General features: G+C 41.8%; 3 long non-coding RNA genes across 3 annotated transcripts; all 3 read left to right on the forward strand.

Moving 5' to 3' along the window:
- Positions 1–214: 214 nt before the first annotated feature.
- On the forward strand, positions 215–733 carry LOC143742551 (uncharacterized). Its single transcript, XR_013205467.1, has 2 exons — positions 215–301; positions 425–733. It is a non-coding gene; the product is annotated as an uncharacterized LOC143742551 (long non-coding RNA).
- A 9,060-nt stretch (positions 734–9,793) lies between these two features.
- LOC143742533 (uncharacterized) lies at positions 9,794–10,333 on the forward strand. The gene is made up of 3 exons (XR_013205447.1): positions 9,794–9,942; positions 10,032–10,102; positions 10,196–10,333. It is a non-coding gene; the product is annotated as an uncharacterized LOC143742533 (long non-coding RNA).
- A 140-nt stretch (positions 10,334–10,473) lies between these two features.
- On the forward strand, positions 10,474–10,914 carry LOC143742546 (uncharacterized). Its single transcript, XR_013205463.1, has 3 exons — positions 10,474–10,634; positions 10,715–10,765; positions 10,851–10,914. It is a non-coding gene; the product is annotated as an uncharacterized LOC143742546 (long non-coding RNA).
- The last annotated feature ends 15,864 nt before the right edge of the window (positions 10,915–26,778 follow it).

Below are 26,778 nucleotides of genomic sequence, written 5' to 3' on the forward strand. Positions count from 1 at the left end.
CCGGTTAATTGTTCTGTCTCATTTTTGGATGAGCCCAATCATGTTGATACGTTTCATGTACAAAATGTGAAGCCTTTCTATGGAACTGTTGATAATCTTTCTAATTGAGGGGGGGAATATGTGACAGTCATAGCCTGTTACAAGTCAGGCTATCATTTGGCTTATTTGGGGGCTATGTTCCCCCAGATTTAAAAGGGGAAGTAGCAGAAGGAGAATTATACCCAGTGTGATTTGCCACATGCTGTTGACCACTGTCTTTGGAAAATCCTGTTTTGGGAAACTATTTGTTTGCTGCCCAAACGTAAGTGAGGTTATATCATGTTTTTTTTTTTTTTTGGATATCTTTGATGTAGTTGGAGACCTGTTAAATAGAGTGTTTGTTTATGGATGAGGATGTGATTTGTTGTATTTCTTTTTCTTGTAGAGGATTTTTGTGCTATTATGTTCCTACTGGATTACTGGCCAGAGGACCTATATCATTGATTCCCTTTGGAGGCAGAAATGCCATTAGCCAAGGAAGGACATCTATGTGACCACTTAAACCTACAAACCAGTTTGGTCTCACCCCCTGGAAATTGACTTTTGACGTCCTGCTTTCCATTAACTCATTCTCCAGTATTCACTTATGGTCATCTACGGATCATCATTGCTACTTGGGACAGTTTGTTTGGCTGGTGATTGATTGGCATGTGCCTATGTAGATACTGTCTGTGCATCAATATATGTTTGAAAAGAGTTTGATCTTTTGACTATTTTTTCCATTACTCTTTGTTTGATTTCTTGAAATATATTATATCTTTCCCAGGGTATTTTGCAAATATGATCCCCCCTTTTTATTCTTTTGTAACTTATCAGTTCTAAGCAGCTGGGACAGTTATACAAGAGAGTAGAACGTGCATACCTTACAGTCTATGGTGCGTAACGTTACACAAACGTGACTCATCAGCGGTAGGCTAACGTTAATCATAAACATCTCTGGCCATCGCGCAACATGGAGTGTGATTAGTTATAAAACTAATTGCAACCAAAATGCATAAAAATACATCTACTACAACGTGGGCAGATCTAAATAAACTTTTTAATGGCCTTAAAGCCATGACATTCTCACTGCAGACTTGAGCGGGACTGTTGCCTAGCTGCATAAGTAAATTAAAGGCAACCATTTTTAACGTTAGCCCTTGCCTTCAAAAGCAGCATTATTCCAATTCATACATCATACAATCATACAATTGGAGCCGGCCTTGGCTGGGGAGGGCAGTCCACTCACGGAGGGATCAACATATGACGATTTATATCCTATGGAGGCCTGTAGTTCTTCCATCAGCACAGTAGCAGTATCCATTAGGGGTGATACCGATGAAGAACACAATTATGACACAGATTCTACTGAATCCAACAGCTCAGAGTCTGAGCAGTTGGATGAGACTGATGAAACACCTTCTCTCCACGTAGACTTGGCTAGTTGGGCTACTGCTATAAACCAAACCCACAAGGCACTAAATGAGCTTATTTGTGTGCTCAGACGCCATGGCCATAGAGTTCCCAAAGATGCTAGAAGCCTTCTTGATACTCCACAAGGAGTGCCAGTTCAAAATAAATGCAATAGACAGTATATTAATTATATTGCAAATATAATATATAGGTATTGAGTGTTACCTTCTTGAACACATTTCAAACGAGACACTGCCAGGTCAAGTTGAACTGTGCTTTAATGTGGATGGCGTGCCATTGTTTAAATCAAGTAAAATGTGTTTATGGCCCATTCTTGGTCAAATTCCAAGCTGTCAGCCATTTGTTGTAGCTCTGTATTATGGGTCCAGCAAGCCTGACCCTGTTGATGAGTTTTTACAAGATTTCTTGGAGGAGTTGCAACCGCTCATCCAAATTGAAGTTTCATTCCCGAATGTGGTTCACACAGTTACAGTGAAGGCGATCATCTGTGATGCACTAGCCAGGTAATTTCTGAAATGTACAAAAAGTCACAATAGTCTGCATGGATGTGAGCGATGTGTTGTAGTAGTACAAACGATCGAAAGGAGGGTAGTTTACTTGACGAAGGGTCCTTCTGAAAGAAGAACAGATGAGGTATTCAACCGAGTTGGATACCCTGACCATTAAAAACAAATATCCACTCTTGTTAGAGCTGGTATTTTGTGTGTAAAACAGTTCCCCCTTGACTACATACACATAGTATGTCTTGTAGCCACGAAAAGGCTGCTGACATACTTGTGGCGTGGGCCAGTTATCTGTCCACTGAGTAAGGCTCAGAGAAAGCAAGTACAAATGAACATTAGTCAGTTGAAACAAGCTTTGCCAGACTTGGATAGGTGGAAAGCTACTGAGCTACGTCAGTTCAAGACCCACATTGTGAAACCCACATGGGACCCACATCAATTGCCCATGTTCAGCCCATGCCCACAAGGAACCCATGCTACCTGGATATAACCCACATGGGGCCCACATATCAATGTTGGCTGGGATCGTCCAGTGAAGGTGAAACAATCTGTGGCGACCACTGAATATTCCGTGGTACGGTCACGGAAGAATTCGTGGTGCCTTCACAGAATTTGTCAATAAGCAAAAGGCTATAGAAACTGGTCAGGGGAGATAAGAGGTTCACAGTTTAATTATGCTACATGCATCACAAACACAGACAACTTGAATAGCCTACTGAAAGTGTGAAAATCCGCAATAGGCAATCTCGACCAGTTAAGGTGAAAAAAATATGTGGCGACGACTGAATATTCCGTGGTACGGTCACGGAATTCAGGGTGACCAGACGTTATCCTAGCGATCAAACGACGACAGAACAATCCAATATCAAGTTAAAATCACTTTAAAACTAAATCTTTAAAGTAAAGTACTTTAAGTAAACTCAGAATATTTAAAGCGATACATTTACAAATTATAAAACGACGTCAATTGGGGGAGCGCGTGTGTTGTAACTGTCCGTGTGTGGACCACGGATGCTGCCTGTCATTGACTTACATAGGCATCACTTCCGTGGGCACATCACGGAATTTTCAGGATTCCGTGAAACTGCCACGGATTTTGAGTTAAGGGTCCGTGTTCATTTCACGGAATTCTGTGAGATCAGGTTGGAAGAAACTGGTCGTATTTTGTAGCAAATAGTTGGCTTGCTAGGTAATTAGCCATGGTAATTAGCTTCTGCAATAAACATCTTTATGTAAAAAAAAAATATTTCTAAATTCAGCGAGGCCTATACATTCTTGAAGTTACATAAATTGTGTATGATTGGAAAATTTTGATCTCGTGCAGTGAGACCCCAATAATTAAATGTGTTGTACTTTTGTTTATTTTACAGAATGAGTGCAGCTAATACAAAACTGCCCAGAAGAGCGCGAAACCCTCCGACCAGACAGCTCCCCCAGAGATAACCAAGATGGTAATTGAGTTATTTTACTATACTACGGCTTAGCTAATTTTGTTAAGTATTAAAACTGGTTTAAGTGGTTATTTTTAACCTACTTTGGACACTTTACTAACCAAAATATTCGTCAGTATTTGGTCTCCTGGAATTTTTATAAATACCGTATATTGGTAGCTGGCACAATATTGATTATAGCCTACAGGAATTTTTAATGGAATGTCATGAAAAAGGAGTGCAACGTATTTGTACATTTTAGTGACTGAATTTTGCGAATCATCTCCAAATTTAAGGGATAAAATAATTTGTATAGGAATTGCAGCTCAAAGTTCTTTACAAAAAAATATTCATGCGCAATGTGCTCTTCATAGACAATGTGTAAAATAAATAAATGAACAAATAAAATGTGTGATAATTAAATAATGAAAGGGATATGTGATAATTAAATAATGAAAACACTGAAAAAATTGAATAGAGAGTGCATAAATCAAAGAGTTGCAGGAGCGAATAAATTTGAAAGTGCTAAAAGAATAAAGTTAATCCTAGTTGAAGGCTAAAGTGAAGAGGTAATTTTGTTGCTTTGCTAAGAGGGTTAGAAATAAGACAATAAAGGTATAGTAGCATGTCTCTGATGGTCTTCAAAAAAAAGTCACACTCGTGGTCTTCGGGGTCTATTGGACCTCAGACAACAACATTTAATTTTGTAACCGAACAATATATTTTTTAAAACAAATATAATTTTACTCGGTTTATTAATGTTTTTACTCAACATTTGTGCAGTTTCTGTAGAATTTATGATTTTTAAAAATTTTCTATAAATAAATAAATATTTAATTAAATAGGATTTTTACAAAAAAAACAGCATTTTATGTTAAATAAACTTTATAAAAGACCCAGATTTCTAACTTTCATTCCTGGGGATACCATGGATAATTTTACAAGGTTTAATGTAAGATTTTTGCCCATTTTTTGGAAAATACAGGTTAAAATTTGTAATAAATCACTTTAACCACTAGATGGATATAGAGCTCCATTATATGCTATTTGCTATTTGAATTACTGAAAGATATAGTTTCTAAAGTTGGATTCAGTTGGATTCATATCTAAATATTATAAAATCACAATTATAACAAAAATAAAATAATTTTTGTCAAAAGTTAGCATTTTTTGTACTGAAAAAACACAGCACACACAAAAACAACAACAACAACAGTGAAGTGCCAAACCTGCAGACAGGGTTGGAGCAAACACCGTGTGTGTGTACATTTAATTTTTATTTTTATGTGTACAGTGTCACCAATGTGTGTGTGTGTGTGTGTGTGTGTGTGTGTGTGTGTGTGTGTGTGTGTGTGTGTGTGTGTGTGTGTGTGTGTGTGTGTGTGTGTGTGCGCGCATTTTCAATGCGTCTAAGTGTTACCAATTTATTTTTCTGGTGGTTCTGCATTTTAGATTATTTTATTTTACAAATGATAAGAGAACAGTTTTTATAGTCTGTATGTATTCCTGTATAAATGTATTCCTCTATATGTGTGTGTTTGTGTGTGTGTGTGCGCCTGTGGTGAGCATGACAATTTTGGATTGTGGATGTTTTTTGCATTGTTGGAAGTGTGCCACTTTATTTCTGTCATTTCTGTCTATGTGTTCTACGTTGTTTCTGATTTTGATGATGTTATTTTGACTACTTTGATTGCGGGGTCCAATAGACCCCGAAGACCACGAGTGTGACTATTTTTGTCACGCCAACATAAAAACAGATATCATAAAAAAAAAAAAAAAATTGTTGTAGATCTAGAAAGTGTTGAGAGCCGTAGAAAGTTTCAAACCATTTGGACAAAGAGAACATTTTTTTTTAATTTGAGCAAAAGTCATTTGGGGTCCAATAGACCCCGAAGACCATAATAGGGTTAAGTAAGACTGATGTTTCGCCTGCACTGATTTACTCACAATCTCCTTTTTGTTTACTTTGTGTTCATTTTCAGGACTTTTTGTATTTTTGACCTTTGAAGATGGATACACAGCAAAGATTTTTAATCTCTGTGATATTCTAAACACAGATGATAGACCCATCGCTTGATTTAGAGATCTGACACCAGGAGAAAAAGTACTTGCAAGATGGTCTGACAATAAGTTCTACAATGCTACAGTAGACTTCATTGGAACAGCTGACAAAACGGTGGATACCAAGAAGGCGACAAAGAAGGACATGAAAAAAAGAGATGCAGCTGCACAAAGATTCTACAACCTTCCATTCCTACCTCAAGCAGGCCAGTCCATCTCTGCACAGGATCACCCAAATACTGTGGACCAAAATGTCATTCAGCCTCCAACAACCTGGCCAGTGTACCAGCCTCCACCTACAGAGTCATTTCTACCTGTCCAGCCACAGCACCAGCATGCAACTGCCTGGCCACAGTACCAACTTCCAGTTTCCCAGTCATCACCAAATACGCCACAACATTACCAGCATCAGCGAAGACAGCCACCAGCTCCTACAGCCAAAGAAAGCTTCCTCAAAATGTTGCACAGTCCTAATACACATCAAAAACCTGCTGTTCTTGGGGACGAGAGCCAGACAAGCACCTCTGTACATGAGACTTCTTCAAGCTCATCTGCAGATACTTTAATCATCGAGCGTGATCCAATTCCAGAATATGGAGAACCATGTTTCATTTCGCCTGAGTCAGCAGAAGACAGATCATGGAAGCCATGCGAAGCATGCAAGACAGAGGTGGAAAAATTAGTGGAGGAAAAGGCCAAACTGCTTGATGTGCTGTGTGGTATAAGTAAGTAGCCTATGTTTTGTCTCTCTGTTGCAATTACTTGTTCTTTTAACCCTTCTTTTTTTCTCTCACAGTTTTTCTAACACACCTAATATCTATTCAGAAGAGTTGTGTAAAAAAAAATGTGGGTAATAATCTAGTGTATTAAATTGTGCAACATAAAATTGTAATTATGTTTTTATATTGGTATATGTTTAAAGTTCTACTACATTGTCTTAGTACTTTTGGACATTGGGAGTTATTTGATGCTTAATCTAAATCTTAAAAGCTTTAAACAATTTGGTAAAACTCTTATTCAATCATGAAATCTTTTGGACTTTTTAAAAACCTGTCTTTTTTTTACTTTATGAATGCTGCTTTGTCCCTGTAAGGTAATATACATCTTTTGTGTCACAGGTGGCGAGCACCTCGAGGCATTCAGAAGTTTTCTGGACAAAGTGGAACAGATCCAACCTCAGGCTAGTGTTTGGGCTCCAAAAGGCAGATCTCGGCAGCAGGAGCTATATCCAGGAAGTGGCCTCTTCTTGTCCTCGACTCACCTGGCTGCAATCCATGCAACCGCAAAGAAGGACTGCCAAGCATTGGGTGATTGTCTATTTTCTGTTGTTTCATTAACATTACTTACACAGAATATTAGGCTGCTGGCCCTTTAAGACCTGCACGTAGGATACCCAATGGAACACATACGATTTATTTTCACAAACGGTTTACATTCACTAAAGACATACCCGACTGTGTTTACGTGAATACTTGCCAGGACGTACATGTTTTACCTAGAATTTTGATTATTCAATCCAAATAATCCACGAAAGTGAACTGAAGTCGCGAGCGCATGCTGTGTGTGTGTGTGTGTGTGTGTGTGTGTGTGTGTGTGTGTGTGTGTGTGTGTGTGTGTGTGTGTGTGTGTGTGTGTGTGTGTGTGTGTGTGTGTGTGTGTGTGTGTGTGCGCTTCAGGTCTGAGCCGGCAGCGCGAGCACGTCCCGCGCTTTATTTTCTCATGAATGCATGTTTTGCTGTGCGTATATATTTTACTGTTCGTTGTTTAGTGAATGAAAAAGCAGAGCTCTGCACACACATCCTGACTCCCTGTGACACATATACGCAAATTAAAAAAATAATTTCCTGCTCTTATTATTTAGAGTGCTGTCACTCTTAAAGTAGCCTACCGGTACTAATAAAATTTAGTATCGTACCGATTTTAATAGCTGGGTATCGCGATACCTTTCTAGTACCGGTGTATCGTGCAACACTAGTCCTCACAGTTTTGCTGCATTTCCTTATGTGTGATCCATGGAGATATTACAATGTGAATTTTGTCATATCAGGATGAAAAAAGTTGTTAATACTGTTGTGGTAACTGCGGTTACTCAATGCAATCTGTAATTTGTGCTTTCTTTTCTTTTATTCTTGCAGCTTACGTCTTGCGCTGTTGTACACTGGATGGTTGGACACCGGTTGAGAAAAGTAAGGTCAAAAAAGCCTTCATAAACAAATGCCGCATCAGGGCCACAACACTGTAAATATCGGATGGGGCACACAGAGACATTTGTTGAAATGACAATGTTCACAAAAAGTCCTTGTTTTCAAATTATGTATGTTGGCGTCAGAGACTCAAGTTTATTGTTGTGAATTGTTGTAAACCACTGCTCATAACATTGTTAAAATTGTTACCGTTTTAAAAACAGAATTTTACACACAAAAAAAGCACTTTAGTTTTGTAATGACCATGTTTAAACAGTTCTTGCTGTCTTTAAAATGTCTTTAAATTTGTTAATGTTATTTTGATTTAAATAAAGTTTCAGATTAAAATTTCTTTATTTCTTTATTACATCAGCTAATCTGCTATTTGCTATAGATTTTTAAAGCCTGGTGGTTACGGTTAGATCTTCTGTCTTCCTGCAGTGAAGAGAGAGTAGCATTCCCGTCCGTTGTTTCTTTGGTCCATCAAGATGTTCTGAAGTGGATGATCTGTGTTGTTTAGATTGGTGAATCTAGTCTGGTAGGAGGAAAAGGTCATATGATTGAATTAGTAATTCATGTGCGTGCTTGTGTGTTTGTGTGTTTGTGTGCATGAGGGAGAGTGAGCGAGAGACTCGGATATTCCTCAATAGTAGCTCCAGTATTGCTCATTTTCTTTTTCAAAGGAGAAATAAAGGAGTCATTAAAAACTCCGAATTGAGATTAGCAAGGCATCTCCTTTTAGTCTCAGGTATGACTCCCTCTGATTATTCTGTCTCACCTAGTGAATTTTAGGAGAAATATATGAGAAACATTTAGGCAAAATAGAGATTAAAATGAGGCTTAGATGAGAATCTCAAATTTGTCTCCTAAAAGCAAGCTCTGAGCAGTAAAATTTTCCTCTGTCTCATCTATTGCTCCTAGTGAATTTTAGGAGAAACATATGAGAAACATTTTAGACAAAATAGAGATTAAAATAAGGCTTAGATGAGAATCTGAAATTTGTCTCCTGAGCTCAACTCTGTATCACATGAAATACGTTCTGAGGAAACTATTTTGCAAATCGCAATTACGTTACATGCCAACATATAAGCAGTGCTATTACGTTGGTCCTTAACCTAATATCTCCAATCTATTGCAGTGCTATTACGTTTGTCCTGAACATAATACATCCAAAGCCGGTTTCTTTTCACACGTAGCAGCTAATGCTGTTCATTTTGTGTTAATTATTTACTCCCTTTTTTCCCATTGGTCTACAAAATATTATCTATGCCAGGGCGAGTCAAATGGCGGCACCCAGATCATTTTTATCTGGCCATCCAACTGGTTTTTGATGTTTAAAACTCCTCGCAATCTGATATCAAAGTCCCCGCAAAGTTTTAGCGCGTTCAGCGGTGAGTTTAACCACGCACGTGATCATTCAGCGGTGAGTTTAACAACACTCAACTGCAGGTAAAACGGCATTCAGAGGTGAGTTTGACCAAAGCAACCCTCAACTGCAGGCAAAACGACATTAAAAGGTGAGTTTAACAACGCTCTAAGACGCTTGCAAGTAGGACACTGCTTTAAGAAGCTGGATAACTTATTTTTATCGGAGTTTTGATTAAAAACTGTTGAGTCAGGACAATACGTTGTGTTTAGAAACTTTAGATTTGTAAGGTGGCCATTTCTTATGACAATAAATGATAGAAGAAATTATTAAAATATAGCTTTCTGCACCGAATGTGCAGGCTAGCAAAGTGCCAGATTATGACGTCATTTTGTAGGCCAAACGCGGACTTTCGGTTCCCTCGCCCTAAAGTCTATGGGTTTTTTTTTTTATGGGTTTTTGCTAAATCGCCTGAAATAAGGTCTGTGGTTTAAAAAGCCTCTAAATATTTTCACGTTTTGATCTATGACATAAAACACACCAGTTATAACCTGAGGGTTGTTTCATAAAAGAAGCTTAGAAAAGCGGGTATTAAGCTCCAAAACCCGACTTTAATTAACCTAACAAATCAGTTCGGGTTTAAGGCGGTTTCATAAAAGGTAATTCAAGTTCACGCAATCTCACTAATTTGAACCAGGTTTATCTAGTCTAGATAATTGCGCGTGCACGCTATTCTTAAGAAGCCCTGATGGTGGAGCATAGATTCATCTATTTAACATGGCAACTAAAGGGAAGGAGAGAGCAGCGATGTTCACGACAACTGAGCAGCAATTACTTCTCGAATCTTACGAAGAATTTAAACACATGATTACAAAAAAAGGAAATACCGCAGCAATTAATAAAACGAGAGAAAAAGGCTGGCAGGAAATTGCTGATCGTCTCAATGCGTAAGTAGCAATTAATGTAGGCCTACATTACTATATTTTATTAAAGTTAAATTAAATGTTTGTCACAATACATTGTGTAACTTTTACAGCAGCAAATTAAGTGAAGAAAAAAGAACATGGCAGCAGGTGAAAATAAAATATAAAAATATTGTTCAGAATGGTAAGTATTACTCATAAAGGAGCTATGCAAGTACTTAAGCATAACCAGCTTGATGTTACAACTGTCCAGTCTCATGATGTTTAATAATTGCAGCTGCCAAAAAGAAGAGTGAGGTTGCTGGCACTGGGGGAGGGCCACCAACAGCCAACTTTACTCCTGCAGAGGAGCTGGCGTTAGACCTGAATAAAGGGAGGCCTGTCATTGAGGGAATAGAGGGGGGAACAGCATCTAGATCCATTCCATCCAGTATAAGAGATCACTACTTAAAAGGTATTTTGTTTATATTATTTATTTTTTATTCTTGCATTCCTAACTAAATATTTTTGTTTTATAGTGATGCCAAATTCTGTGTGCTTTCTGGATCCACCAGATATCATGCTGAACCTTGTGAGTATGACAGTATGAGTTTAAAGCACTGATTTTTCAAGTGGTGATTTATTAAACCAAGTTTAATTAATGGTTTTAGGTTGAAGGCCCATCTACTTTTGAGGAGGATGAGGAGACTGTGTCAGTATGTTCAAGGAGGCCTGAGGTAGGCACAGATTTCCAGATTATATATTTAAAAGCCTACCTGTGAGGTGCTAAATTGTGTATTTCCATTTTTGGCAACAGGATGCTGACACCCTTCTAGAGCCCTCTCAGTCTGGGACCACATGTGACCAAGTGAGTATTAAAAAATTACAAAAAAAGTGCCAAGAGCACTAGATCAAACTGAGAAAACTTAAATGTCTGCTCCTACAAAACCCAGAACATAAAGGGAGTCTACAAAAGGTATCTCCTGAAACAAATGGAGGCCATAGATACTGACATCCAATATAAAAAAACTCAAGATGAGAAAGTTGGAGCTGGAAATCCAACAGCTTGAGAAAAATTTAAGTAGAACGGCCATATTTAAAACAATGACACATGACCTTTTTGTTTTTTGACCACATTTAATTGTATGTTTTCACCCCCCAACAGCCAGCTTCAACCTAAATATAATAAAAAATTAAATATGACTTGCGTGTCTGGTAAATTAAGGGGAAAATGAAAACTTTTAACATTTGGACAGTATTAACCAAAATAATTATTGGCATAACTGTCTCTTATAACCCTGCCTATTTCATTGTCATCAAAAATGCCTTCAACGTTCCAGTCTTGCTATACAACCATCCTTGGTTGCCTCTCTCTCCTCAGACAGGCAATGTTATGTAGCACAACACATGCAACTACAATGTCACATGCCCTTTGTGGAATCACTCTGAGGTAATTCAGGCACTGGAACCTTGACTTGATGAGCCCAAATGCCATCTCTATACGAGCTCTTGTGCGTGCATGGGCAATATTGTTGTTGTGCTGTGCCTCAGTCTGCGTCTCCTGATAGGGAGTCAAGAGATAAGGCAGGCATGCATATCCCTTGTCTCCCAGCAAAACTCTGGCAAAAATTGACCTGAATAAAAAAAAAATAATAATAATAATTAAGCACTGAATTTGGTGAATGTATTTTAAAGCTGTAGTTCCCTTTCATAGTCACTCCGAGTTACGTCGGATGACGACAAATGGGGGTTTCGCCTAGAAAGCCAATCATCTTCGTGTATTATAAAACGAGCCAATGGCGATGAAATGCCATGGGTCTGCGGAATTTGCATAGCGTAACTCCGCCCCACCTCGTGGGTATAAAAGGAGGACGCTCGGCAACATGAAGATATGTTTTCGCTTCGGAGCCAAGAGCTTCTCTTCACTCCACAAGCCAATCCTGACTTCATCTTTGTGACGAGCGATCTCTCCGGTGTTGGTGTGACGGCGGTACCCAGCGAGTTCACATTGCCTGCGATCTGAGCAGTGATCTGCCAGTCTGTGTGTTTCTCCCTGGTCGCCTCAGCATCGCTGAGTTTTTTCTCTAAAAGAGCTGCACGTGGCACGTCTTTTTAAAGATGTCTCGCCCGTGTTCTTCTGGGTGCGGTCGTTTCCTGTCTTCCTCTGATGGGCACAATCGCTGCTTTGCGTGTTTGGGCTTAGAACACGCTAAAGCAGCGCTTGTGGATGACTCATGTTCCTTCTGTGGGAACATGGCCATCGCAACACTGAGGTCTAGACTCAATGATCTCATTCGAGAGAGAGTCCCCTCATCCACACCCCGATCTACATCCTCCACGAGAGGCTGTACTTCGGCTGGTGGACAGGGTGACTTGAGGGTCACGGTGTGGGACAATCCGACGATGCGTCCTCGGACCACGCCCCCCTCTACAGTGTTGCAACCCGCGAGTGCTGCGGTGATTCTACCGGGTTCATCCTTCGATGCCCCGCGTTTTTCATTTTCGGCGCTCCAGAGGAAGACTCAAAGTCGATCGCGGCATCACAAGGCGGGCAAGAGTCATCGGGAAGTGACGATGCGGCTGCGTTGCCTCCTTCTGGAGTTCCAGCGTTGCCCGTATCAGATCCCGAGATGACGGCCATGCTCTCCCGGGCCGCCGCGAGGATCGGGCTTGAGTGGAACCCTCCGCCCTGCCCTGAGCGCTCGCGGTTGGATGATTGGTTTTTGGGTGCGGCTGCCGCCTCACGGCCACAGCCAACCCCAATGCCATTCTTCCCGGAAGTGCATGAGGAGTTGACGAAATCATGGAAGGCTCCCTTGACCTCCCGTGTACGTTCGTCAGCTTTCTCCGCCTTTCCTCCCCTCGATGGGGCGGCCGCCCATGGGTACACTGGGATTCCCCCGGTTGAACGCTCTGTTGCCATGCAACTATGTCCTCAGAGTGCTTCATCTCGTGGTAATCCTAAGCACCCGTCCAAGGCCTGTTGATTTTCGTCCACCCTAGTGCGAGGTCTCACAGAGACCACCCAGCCGTCGGTACAGACGCCTCAGACTGCTCGCCGCCGAGGGCGCCCTCCTGTGGCTCCCTCCCCTCTAACACGGCCCCAGCAGCAGCCTTCACCCGGGCCGCGTCGTGGAGGAGGCCGCAGGAACGCGCCACAGCCCCGCGCCCCGCTAAACGCCAGGCTAAGCGGCGCTCCTGAGACGGGCTGCTCAGTGATGGTGTCGTTTTTTTTCCCAGGAGGTGGTTGCAGGCCCCCTCCTTCCCCCGGCGGAGGGCCGGGGGAGAATCTTTTGTTCTCCCGCTGCCCACCCTCCGGGCCTCGCCACTCCCGTCCCCCTCTGTTCCGGAGGGTGCGGACGACAGTGTGTGCCGTCTCCGGACCTCACCACTCTCGTTCCCCTCTATCGCCAGACCCCTGGCAGAGCAGACCCCCGTGGAACGCTGGTCCTTCCCTGGACTCCTCTGTCAGGACGCGGAGCATGACCGCGCCCCCGCACCGGGCCGCTTCGCCACCCTCGCCTGGGCCGGTCACTCCGCTTCGCTGCCCCTCCGGGGGGACGCCTGTGGTTCGTATGACCCCGCTGGTTCAGTTTCTGACAGCTTGGTTGGAGCTTCCAACCCTTTCTCGCTGGGTCGCCCGAACTATCAGGCTCGGCTATGCGATTCAGTTCGCACGGTCTCCTCCCCGCTTCAGGGGAGTTCGCTTCACTATGGTCGGTGGCAATGCCCCTATCATGAGAGCGGAGGTTGCCACCCTGCTGGCGAAGGGTGCAATCGAGACTGTCCCTCCAGCCGAGATGAAGTCAGGGTTTTACAGCCCGTACTTCATTGTCCCCAAGAAGTCCGGTGGGTTACGGCCGATCCTGGATCTACGCGTCTTGAACCGCTCCCTTCACAGGCTGCCGTTCAAGATGCTCACGGCCAAACGCATTTTCAAATGTGTGCGGCCACGGGATTGGTTTGCAGCGTTAGACCTGAAGGACGCCTACTTTCATGACTCCATCTTACCTTGACACAGACCGTTCCTACGGTTTGTTTTCGAGGGGCAGGCATACCAGTACGCGGTTCTCCCCTTCGGGCTAGCCCTGTCTCCTCGCGTCTTCACGAAGATCGTCGAGGCTGCCCTTGTTCCCCTTCGGGAACACGGGGTTCGCATCCTGAACTATCTCGACGACTGGCTGATCCTAGCTCACTCTCGAGACCAGGTTTGCGAACACAGGGATCTTGTGCTTCGGCACCTAGCCCGTCTGGGCCTTCGGGTCAACTGGGAGAAGAGCAAACTCTGCCCCGTGCAGAGGATCTCTTTTCTCGGTATGGAGATCGACTCGGTCGCCATGTCCGCGCAGCTCACGAGCGAGCGCGCACACTCACTACTGACTTGTCTTCGACAGTTCGATGGCAAGAGTGCGGTCCCACTGAAATTGTTTCAGAGGTTCCTGGGGCATATGGCATCCGCAGCCGCGGCAACACCGCTCGGATTGCTTCATATGAGACCGCTTCAGCTGTGGCTACGCGATCGAGTCCCGAGGTGGGCATGGCATCACGGCACATTCCGAGTCCCAGTGACTCCGACCTGCCGTCAGTCCTTCACTCCGTGGAGGAACCTCAGCTTTCTACGGGCCGGAGTTCCCCTAGAACGAGTTTCCAGGCATGTTGTTGTCTCCACAGATGCCTCTTCCACGGGTTGGGGCGCCATGTGCAACGGACATGCTGCCGCGGGCTCCTGGACAGGACCCCAGCGCCTTTTGCACGTCAATTGCCTCGAGTTGCTGGCAGTACGCCTTGCCCTGCACCGTTTCCTCACGTTGCTCAGGGGTCAACACGTACTAGTCCGTTCAGACAATACCGCGACCGTAGCGTACATCAACCGCCAGGGTGGTCTACGCTCCCGCCGTATGTCGCAACTCGCACGCCACCTCCTCTTATGGAGTCAGAAGCACCTGAGGTCCCTTCGTGCTATCTACATTCCGGGAGATCGGAACTTTGCAGCCGACGAGCTGTCACGGTTTCGGCCCATCTCCGGCGAATGGAGACTCCATCCCCAGTCGGTTCAGCTGATTTGGGACCAGTTCGGGGACGCACAGATAGATCTGTTTGCCTCTCACGACTCGACCCATTGCGCCCTGTTCTATTCCCTGACCGAGGGCTCCCTCGGCACGGATGCACTGGCGCACAGCTGGCCGCGGGGCCTACGCAAATATGCGTTTCCCCCAGTGAGCCTTCTCGCACAGACCTTGTGCAAGATCAAGGAGCACGAGGAGCAGCTCATTCTGGTTGCGCCGTATTGGCCCACCCGGACCTGGTTCTCCGAACTGGTTCTCCTCGCGACAGCACCTCCTTGGCCAATTCCTCTGAGGAAGGATCTCCTTTCTCAGAGACAGGGCACCCTTGGGCACCCTCGGCCCGATCTCTGGAGGCTCCACGTGTGGCTCCTGGACGGGACGAGGCAGGTTTGAGTACCCTGCCACCTGCGGTGGCGGCTACCATCACTTCCGCTAGAGCATCGTCCACGAGACATGTCTATGCGTTGAAGTGGAACCTCTTCGTCAACTGGTGCTCTTCTCGTCTCGTTCCCTCTTGGGACCTCTCAGTGGTCTTAAATGCCCTGCAGAGGGCTCCCTTTGAGCCTCTACATTCAGTTGAGCTTAAGTTCCTGTCTATGAAGACAGCGCTCCTGGTTGCTTTGGCCTCTATCAAGAGGGTAGGGGACCTGCACGCATTCTCCGTTGACGAAGCGTGCCTGGAATTCGGGCCCGGTCACTCTCACGTGATCCTGAGACCCCGGCCTGGATATGTGCCCAAGGTTCCCGCCACTCCCTTCCGGGACCAGGTGGTGAACCTGCAAGCGCTGCCCCGGGAGGAGGCAGACCAAGCCTTGGCACTGCTCTGTCCAGTACTCTCCGTGCTTACGTAGACAGAACGCAGTGTTTCAGGACCTCAGACCAGCTCTTTGTCTGTTATGGTGGGAGACTGAAGGGAAAGGCTCTCTCAAAGCAGAGGTTGTCTCACTGGATAGTGGACGCCATTGCTTTGGCTTACCAACAGCAAGGCCGGCCGTGCCCCCTTGGTGTGACAGCCCACTCCACCTGGAGTGTGGCTTCCTCTTGGGCTCTAGCGCATGGCGCCTCGCTGGCAGACATTTGTAGAGCTGCAGGCTGGGCGACACCCAACACATTCGCCAGATTCTATGATCTCCGAGTGGAGCCTGTGTCCTCTCGTGTGCTCGCTTCAGTTAGCTAGTACTGGACCTGCTCAGGTGTCTTCGCTTGCTCGCCATTCCACTCCACGGACTGGATACGTGCGATTTTTTCCTCAGGTGAGCCTTCCTCTCTGAAGCCCTGAGTTCCTCCAGCACTGTTGACGCTGGCGCCAGTGTCTATTGCCTGGGCGTCGGCTAGGTGCCTCCGTGTGCATGGTTCCTCCCTGAGTAACCCCCACATGTGTATTTCCACTGTAAGCCTCTTTGAGCATGTGTCTTCCCTTGGCAAGCCACCTTGCCCTCCTGGAGTTGAAAGTTGCCACCCCTCGGGCTGGTCACTCCAGTGTTCCACCATATGTAGCCCTCCGGCCATATGCGTATCTTAAGTCCTCCCTACAGGTAGATATGCTGCGGCATATCTCCCCTGAGATATGCTTCCCAGTGTACCTTGGTATTCCTGTGTTAAGTAGGACTCCTTCGTCCGTGCCAGTATCACGACAGGGGGATCAGACTTTCGCAGGGCACTGGAAGACAGCTGTGAAGGTGGCGTGATTTCACGGGGACCCCCATTCGTCGCCATCCGACGTAACTCGGAGTGACTACGAAAGGGAACGTCTCGGTTACATATGTAACCCTCGTTCCCTGAGTAGGGAACGGAGACGTTACGTCTCCCTGCCACTTCCGCTGTACCGCTGGGTAGACGCCAGAGTTCAGTCTCGGCTCCTCAGCGAAGACATATCTGCATGTTGCCGAGCGTCCTCCTTTTATACCCACGAGGTGGGGCGGAGTTACGCTATGCAAATTCCGCAGACCCATGGCATTTCATCGCCATTGGCTCGTTTTATAATACACGAAGATGATTGGCTTTCTAAGCGAAACCCCCATTCGTCGTCATCCGACGTAACGTCTCCGTTCCCTACTCAGGGAACGAGGGTTACATATGTAACCGAGACGTTTTTGCTATGTTAAGTGACTAACATACCTTGTGCCAGTTAGTGGGAAAGAGAAGAGGCCCGAAAGATTCTGGAATCATGCACTGAGCCAGGCCATTTTGCCTCTACATTTGTGATGATGCAATCTGCATCACAAATCATCTAAATATATATATATATATATATATATATATATATATATATATATATAAAAATAAATAGAATTGTTAATGCATTTGCAATAAATAGAACACTGATGCCCAGCTTATTGTAAAGAACAATCGCTTCCAGCCTACAATATAATCTCAGTGGGACTGTACCTGTACATTGATGCTGTGTAATGATTTCCTATTAACGAAGTCTGCTTCATGCGGACCAGACGGGCGCTTTATGCGCACGTGGGTGCAGTCCAGAGCTCCGATAACATTTGGGAAAGCAACAAAAGTTAAGTTTTTTTTAAGTGCATTAACAGACAATAAATATTTCCATTTTCTATATAGTTCTTATTTGAACTTACCAGCGATTCCATAAAAGGCCTGTTTAATACTGTGAATCGCTCTGTGGCCAGGGAAGGTGATGAACACATTAAGCATTTTTTTTAAAGACAGGTACACAATCCGTACAGAGCGGCAAACCGATGCTTTGCTGATATTCTCTGCATCTCCGACTGTGTACAAAAATGTTCCGCTGGCAAAAAAGCGAAGTGCAATGCACACAGTCTGTGGGACTGTGAGCGCTTTATTGCGCCGTGTGCTATTTGCGACGTGTGGGCTCAGTAATCTACAAAGATATGTTATCCCTTCCCTCGAGAATCTATACCGCTCATGCAGGTAATTGTCAGAAAAAGCCAACGGGTCTGCCCTGTCCCTGAAAGTACGTTCTCTTTGAAATGCCCTGCGTATGATTATCGCTCCCTCATCCACCACCTCATCAATGAAAAGACACGCCATGACTATGCGTCCTCCTACACATATGGGTGGAGCTCCCTATTTATAGACGTTTAATTGATTCATTACAAAAATCACACCAACTAAACAAATAGGCCTACCTTTACTTTACATTTGTTTCACTTTTTATATGTTCGAATGTATTACATTTATTTTTAAAGTGCATTTGTTTTTATTGTTGGACTGATAGTGGTTACATGAAATAAAATGGCAGCATGCCAGAGAGTCCGATGTCACATTCCCAGTGGGTCAGTATTAAAACGGTATTCTGGTTAAGCATCATTTCAGGCTTAGCCTGACAGTTAGCCTGCCCTGGACCAGGCTAGTTTCCCAGCATAAGTTTCCAGGGTAACTGAGTTTGAACTATTTTAAGTTTGCTTTATGAAACAGAATTCACAGACAATAAGTCTGACTAACCAAAATAAGCCTGGCTTATTTTCTAATCTTGTTTTATGGAACAACCCTCTGCTTGTGTTTTTTCAACTGTATTGTGTCTGTTTGTGTTTTTAAAAACTTTATCTAGGCTTCAAAATGTATACTTTTTGGATTAACTTGTAAAGATTATCTTGATAGACAACACGTGTAAGGGTCACAACTCTTTGTTGAACACATATCTTATTTTTTGGACGATTTTCCAAAAGTCTGTGGGGAAAATGCATAGCTTTTCGATCAAGGGAACCCATGCGACACTAACTTCCGAGTTGTCCTACAAAGTGACGTCATAACTTCGGCACTCTATTCAGAGTGAAGAACGATTAAGCCAGATTTGTTTGTTTTACAGCCTAATTGTTTAAAATCCACTCAAAAATATATAATAAACAACCAAATAAATCCATAATTAACAATACAATTTATTTCATAACTACAAAATTGTGGCTCATCACAATTTTTCAATAAGAAATAAAACAATTAATATACAATAATAAGTAATGCTGTCATAAATTATTGACTGATTCTATATATATATATATATATATATATATATATATATATATATATATATATATATATAAGTTCTGCTGTGGCTTTGTTTGTGACTTTTTTTTATATTAAAATAAATTGGGAAATTACATCTAGCCCATTCTGGCAACACAGATTAAGAGAATACTGGTGTGAAATGTTCAATTCTGGGGTTTTTCTCTCTCTCTTTTCTTCTTTAGGTCCCTCAAATTTGGCAGCTTCAAAGCACCACAGACACACACAAAGGCACTTTTAAAAGCCACGCCCATCTTGTTACTAGTGTGCTCATCAGTCAGTCTCTCTCTCGGCAATCAGAGAATTAGAAGAATACGGCAATTTCCCCCTTGACGTACGTGTAGCAAATAGCATTCAATTTTAGACTAACAACTTGCATTTTCATTCAACAGCTTGGATTTAAACCCAAAACTATATTAGTCAATTTGGAGAAAAACTGTTAATTACCGGTTTTTAAAGAATATGTTTCATTTCATGTTAGATGTGAGATTTTGAATTGGCTATTCTTTTAGATCAATTCATGCGACCTATATGCAACGTTTGATTACGTTCTGCATCTTTAGGATATAATTGCATCCAAATATATCCTAAAAATATGATTAGGCCTATTATTTATCATGGCACGACATGACTAGTCAAACCTGTATATTCCATGATGCAATTTAAGTCATTTTTCATACATATTTGATCGGCTAATATACAGTATTTAGGACATGAATTTGCAGAGCACACATGCATCCCTGATCCAACCTTTACTGTCATTGGATCCAACTAACGTGTGTGTCAATGAGTTATCAGTGTGTGTGCACTTACTCTTCTTCGTTTGTTGATTACAGACAGCCCTCCGACAAACAGCGTCCCCAGCTGTGTCTACAACCACTGCGAATTTCTTCTGTCACTTTTGTCACTACTAGAATGTTGTGCAGATACAGATTGTCCGAAATAATTACATGACTAAAATAAACCCATTTAAAAACTGTATTATATTACTCAAAATCTAGACTGCAATTTAAAAAAATATGTGTTTGACCAATTACATCATTGAAAAACCCAGGTGATTTGATTCTACAAATAAATTAAAAAGTACACATAATAATGCTTCTAAATCTGACCTTTTGTTAGACGTTTAGATTTGACTTAAGTTAAAACATTGTCCAAAAGAGCATAATACAGTATACAGGCCTTTGCTCTTTTGATACTTATATTATGACCTCAACACTTATGCACAAAGATATATTTATTAATGGCTATACAGAGTAAATGTCCAGTATAATGAACCATATTACGCTCATTAAAAAATGGAAATGAACAAATGAATGATATTCTTTGTTTTATTTACACTGATTACACATACAACTCTAAACATAGCAGCTTCTTGCCATTGTAAATAGCTATTTGAGTTATTTTCTGCACAAACATCCTATCACATGGACTCCAACATCTCACTGTAGTTTTGTAGTTTTCACATCTGCTATGGCTGCCATAACTGTTTCAGCGGCAAAGGCAGGACAAAGGCTCCCCACTGTCCTTCCATTTGGTCCCACTGTTTCAAAAGAGAGTAAGAAATCATATGAGAAAATGCAGCAATTGTTTTAATGTCTTATTCACTATCCTATTTAACTTACTGTAAGTACATTAGGGGCTACTGTTTATGTAACGGAAGTGAAAATACTGTAGTACCATTCAGCATACACAGCTTTATATACACATGACTGAGTGTCCATATTTCAATAATATAATTGACATAGACATTTTTTTAATACTATAGTTAGGACTGCAATAATAAGAACATGTATATTATGTAATGTAAGTCTTGTTCTAATAGCTGTCCTGTTAATAGCTGTTGGTTAGATTCATATTGTTGCATAGTTATGTCTTTAATAATGATCATTTTTCCCTCCGTTTTTATTCACACACAATTCTCATGTACAATTCCTCTCTAAGCTTTGTCTCATCAGGAACCTCACTTGGGTGCAAGATGGTCAAATCGCTTCCTCTAATTCACAATGCTTGTTCAACCCAGACGTCTCTACACCACCATTCAGAAATGTGTAATCACCCAGTAATGTTCAAATGTTTTGATAAAAATCTATTCCTTCCTTCGCCAAGGTCTTGTTAAATTGATCAGAAATGTTAGTAAAAACCTAATTATTTACGGATGAGCTAAAACACTTCATCATTAGGACACAAGTGTCTTTTTTGTTGTATTTAAATAATTTATTATAAATCTGTCCTTTCCAACAGTGATGGACATTTGCAACATAGGCACTGGTAAACAATACATATTTTCATGAATTTAATGCCACCTTGGTGAATGAAGGAATAATTTTCTCAAAGAAACACACATTTTTTGATTCCAAAGTTATAAAAACAGAAGCTCGGTAGATCTGGTCATTTCTCCGCTGATCTTGACTTTTGTTGTCGCATGATTTCTCCACCAGATCCCCCTACAGCTGTGGGCCGTATATTTCTCAACACTAGTACAAACAGCTCACTTACGGCAACCTCCTCCTCTTCTCTGTAGTTCTCTACCGCTGCTCATGTGCGTTTGTTATTATCGAGCCCGTAAAGCAGTTGTTTGTGTCTCTCACTCGTTCTCACTTCTCACGAGACTTCCAATTTTTTTTTGCCGGGACGGTAGAGCCCAAGTTGCAAGGTTGCTTTTCCATCTGAGAACGCTGGGGGGAGCTGGGAAAGTAACCAACTTCACCAGAACAGGTTGTTGAACCATCCAAATGATTTCAAGACAGTTTTATTAACTTAAAATTGTTACCAAGTTCTGCTTTAAAATGTAAGGGTTATCCGAGGTTCTACATAATCAACAGTATACAAACATTATGGAATTTACAGGTGTCAGACTTGCACATAAGATATCCCACAAGGCTGACAGCCTGATTGTGTCTGTCTACTTGTCTAGCCTGGGCAATGTTGTACCAATTAATGCCACCCCAAGCAGACCCACCTGGCGTAATTGTAATTAGCTGACCAGGATTCAAACAATGGCCATATTGATGAGGTTGTGCTGCCAGGCAGCGACTTAAAGTGCTGGACCACATATGGATGGTCCAGAGTACTGATCATACACGTTTAAATGTGTGCCAATTATGGCAAGACAAGACACTAAACTAAAAACTACACTTTCTACCTACTCATTCTCTACTGATTTCATTCACTAATAAGTGAATTTGTACACTTTACTGTAGCCTTGGGTTAAAACTATACAGAGTAACCAAAAACTGGTCTTGAAAACATCAAAACCACTCGAAGTAACCCCCAGCCATGCAATATATTAGACCTGGGGTGTCAAACCGGTCCTAGGAAGCCCAAGTTTATGCAGGTTTTCTCTTTTCCCTTGTACCAGACTGATGGAGAAGCTCACTAATTGGTTAGGATCTCCCCTCACCTGGCAGTCTAGGTCCTAATTATGCTCTAATTGAAGAGAAAAGCCAAAAAACAGCATACACTAAGGCCCTCCATGGAACAGGTTGCCCCACCCCTGTATTAGATGTATTCCAGAGCTACAGTAGCAAACCTGAATCTACTTGGAGAGCTTGTTCAGGGCTAGAACAAAACTGTGTGGTGATCAGGGGTCCCCTTGGAGAGTTTTGATAATCACTGTTCCAGGACATAGAGTGTGTTGTAATGTTGCCTAAAATTCATACATACCAGGTCGCACACGGACGCCATCGAATAAATCCCTGAAAAAGATGCATATGTTTTTTTAATCATTCAACATTTACATTAAACTTGTTGCATTTAATCAACTGTGCAATGGATTGTCTTGTTTGTCTTCATCTTCCACACCAGGTTTCTATTCCCCTATTTAGTAGTACCCCCTGTTTAATAATTCCCTTGTCCATCATTGTTTCCTGTCATTGTGACATCATGCTGCTAGTGGATTCAGTATAAAGTTAAGTCCTCAGTTTAAGCCTTTGTTAACATTCCAGTGTCAGGTTGTTGGTCTCACACAAAATATGTTCTATTTTGTGCCTGTGTATTACATTTAATCAACATTACAATGTATTTTTATGGATTAATGCATCTGCCTCCTGCCTAACATTTACCAACATGATCAAAATGACCCTCATCACCAATTCTGGACCACAAGACCAGTTCCACAAGATTTCATTGCTACCGTTTGGTCTGGTACATATTTAGACCTGGCTCACCAGGTGAGTGCAATTTAAGACATAGAACAGAAACTCAGCAGGCTTTGTTATCTTTACAGTGTAGAAACAGACCACATTCCCAAAGTTGCTGTTACTAATCCCTAGAGCTGAACATGTAGACTACCATATTTTCCGGACTATATGACGCACAAAAGTTTAAGTTGCACTCAGCAAAAAAACCCATTGTTGCAAGGAAAAAACATATACTGTAAAACATTCTTTGGTTTATAAGTAGTATTTATTATTCAAGGCCCATTAAATGAACACATTTCTGGTAAACAAAGGCATGGTTATAAACTTATGCTTGTCTACTTACAATTTAGACGTGTATATATGTTTGTAGATATCTCCAAAAAACACCCCAAAATAAGACAAGACAGTACCAACAGCAAAATGAAATGAGCTGAAACGAGACCTATACAACTCTAAAAATAGCAGCTTCTTGCCATTGTAACTAGCTATTTGAGTTCTTGCACAAACATCCTATCACATGGACCATTATGTCCTCAGTAAAATCTTTTAATACATGGATCCATTCTCAACTGTTTTAAATGGACAATATATTTTTATGAGCGCTATATGAATCCAATGTCATCTACTGTACACAGACACAATGCTTTTCTTTGGTTTGAAAAGAGATTAAGTCAACATTTTAGCATGGTAAGCTGTAGGTAGGTGCCAGTCTGTTATTTCTGTAGCGTTTTGCAACTTGAGCAGTAGAGTAGTCTGTAAGCAAGTTCTTAAATCCAAACCACTCTATTTTGAGGCTGGAGGCCAAGCAGTGTTCAACTGGAGTCTTTTGTATGACTTTGCACTTAAACCACAAGATATTTGAGGGTTTTAGTGTGACAACTTATAAACACTTCAGTAAAGATTTACGTTGGACCAACCATCCAATTACTGGCTGCCAAATTAGCATTTAGGTTTTTGTTCCAAACCTAATGTAATGTGAATTGATACTGTTGTGTTATGATGAACGATTGGCTTGTAAAGTGACTTAGTTTCACAGAAGACTTAAAACAAGACAAAATATGCATAACAAGGTCGTACAAATAGTTATGTTTTGTAATCATTATATGACAAAATCTTAAAGTGATGGTTCGGAGTCAGTTAACCCTAGGGGTTTTTTGGCACCTTGACATCGAGCCAAACAACCCCTCATCAGCTTATATCCCCCGTTATAACATTGGTCGAGTTAGCGCTATCAACTGATTGACTAAACGCATGCACTAATGGATCCAAACGGGCTTCGTACATTATGCCTCGTTTTATAAGTAGAAAAACTATTTGTAGTACTGTCAAAGTTTGGTATGATTCTGGGCATTATTATTGAGGTAATGTACGAAGCATGTTTGGATCCATTAGCGCATGCATTTAGTCAATCAGCTGATAGCGCTTTCTCAACCAATGTTTTAACAAGGGATATAAGCTGATGAGGGGTTGTTTGGAATGATCTCAAGTTGCAAAAAACCCTAGGGTTAACTGACTCCGAACCATCACTTTAAATGTCTTACACACTAAAAACTCCTGGGTCAAAAATAACCCATAATGGGTTATTTTTGACCCAACTCCTGGGTTAAAAAGGGACCAACTAATTTCTGGTTTATTTCAACCCAGAAAATTGGGTTATTCTTTTTGACCCAATTTCTGGGTCAAAAGAACAACCCAAATATCTGGGTTTAAATAACCCAGAAATTAGTTGGTCCCTTTTTAACCCAGGAGTTGGGTCAAACATAACCTAACTTGGGTTACTATGCAAGGATGCCTTATTTCAGAAAATAAAACTTTGTTTTAAATTATATTACTCACTTCAAGCACTTTTACATTTTATTGCATTAAATTAAATTGTATATATTTAAAAAAAAAACACGCACACTTGGACATATTTATTTTCCTATTTATTTTAGGTCAGACTGTAATGATAAGAAAAAATAGAAAAATAAACAACTCTGAAACATTCAACAAAATAACCGGATTAAACTTTAAATTCAATCCAGTTTAAAGCCTTAAGAAGGCTTTAAGTCTTTAAACATTAGCTGTCATTTAATGCAGTTTAAAACAATTAAACAGTTGTGCAAAAGCCTTAAGAAGGCTTTAAGTCTTTAAACATTAGCTGTCATTTAATGCAGTTTAAAACAATTAAACAGTTGTGCAAAAGCCTTAAGAAGGCTTTAAGTCTTTAAACATTAGTTGTCATTTAATGCAGTTTAAAACAATTAAACAGTTCTGCAAAAGCCTTAAGAAGGCTTTAAGTCTTTAAACATTAGTTGTCATTTAATGCAGTTTAAAACAATAAAACATTTGTGCAAAAGCCTTAAGAAGGCTTTAAGTCTTTAAACATTGGATGTGTCACTTAATGCAGTTTAATACAATTAAACAGTCCTGCAATTAAGTAAGGAAGTCTTAAGGAATTTGACGGGTTTTGATTCAGATCCCTCAATCTGATACACAACTTGCTGCAGAAATTCCCATGCGGAAGCACACTGCTTGGGGTAGTTGATATCAAGAACATAAAATGCCTTGAAGCACAGGTCAACTGCCCCAAGCAGTGTGCTCTGAGGGAGTGCTTGACCAGCTAATATGACAAATGCCTGAGATGCACATTGCTGGGGATCTACCAGCGCCAGAACAGAGGGGAATGGCTTTGATTGATGGAGGTATTCCACCATATTTGTTCCAACCTAAAACAGACAGAGACAGAAATATAGATAAAAGAAAGTGAATATTGTGTAGAAGGTGAATTGTAAGCAGACTACCAGTTTGTGTTATAATGCTAAAACTAACTGTACAAGGAAGTCAAATGAGCTGTGGTTCTTAATTGGTGTGTTCATTTTGAGTGGGTCATGAATGTGTACAAGAAAATGTGGGTTGAGAACCACTGAGTAATAAAACGTAATCTCTTTTACCATTTTCTAGTCAGATTTCTACCTTGGATTAGCCTGGCTAACGTCAGACCTCGTCTCAATGAGACATGGTCTGGAAACCACATGGTCATTTTCTTGTATTTGAGGCGTGGTTTACGAATGCCCAGAGCCGTTTATTGGGTGCTACGAATGTCTATCAAATGCACCTGTACGTGGCTCATAGCCAATAGTTTCAATTATACCAGATGTTGTATGTAGAGCGACAGAAATTCGACGAGGAAGAAGATGATGGGTCAGAGATTTATGTGTACACGATGGCGTTCAGCGACTATTTCCGTTTGTGCAAGACAAACATGAGGGTAGAAGGTATATATGGACACTCTACAGACATAAACAAACTGCTTTGGTGTGTCGCATAGACGTCGTCGTCGTCGTCTTGCTGCTCCCTCCCCGGTCTGTGATTGGTTCCCTTTTTGAGGGGAAAATCTGGTCCATGGTATCCATGCCTAGCAGCGTGAATAAAATTGGGCTGCGCGCAAGGTAGCATGGGGAAACCCAGGCTAACCTTGGATGGCATTGCCCAAAACTGAAATACAACTGTGAAGAACCTTGAAGTTGTTTTTTTTTTAAATCAGGATTCACCCTTTAGCTTTCACATGAAACATGTCACTTGGATTGCCTTCTTTCACCTGTACCGTATAGTTAGAAATAAGAATATTCTCTCTCAGAGTGGTGCTGAGAAACTGGTCCGTTGTACTTACAGGCATTTGGTGTATGAATGCTGCCCGTGAC

Source organism: Siphateles boraxobius, unplaced genomic scaffold (genome assembly GCF_051911475.1).
Source record: "Siphateles boraxobius isolate OS27281-9 unplaced genomic scaffold, OSU_SipBor_1 19, whole genome shotgun sequence".
NCBI lineage: Eukaryota > Metazoa > Chordata > Actinopteri > Cypriniformes > Leuciscidae > Siphateles > Siphateles boraxobius.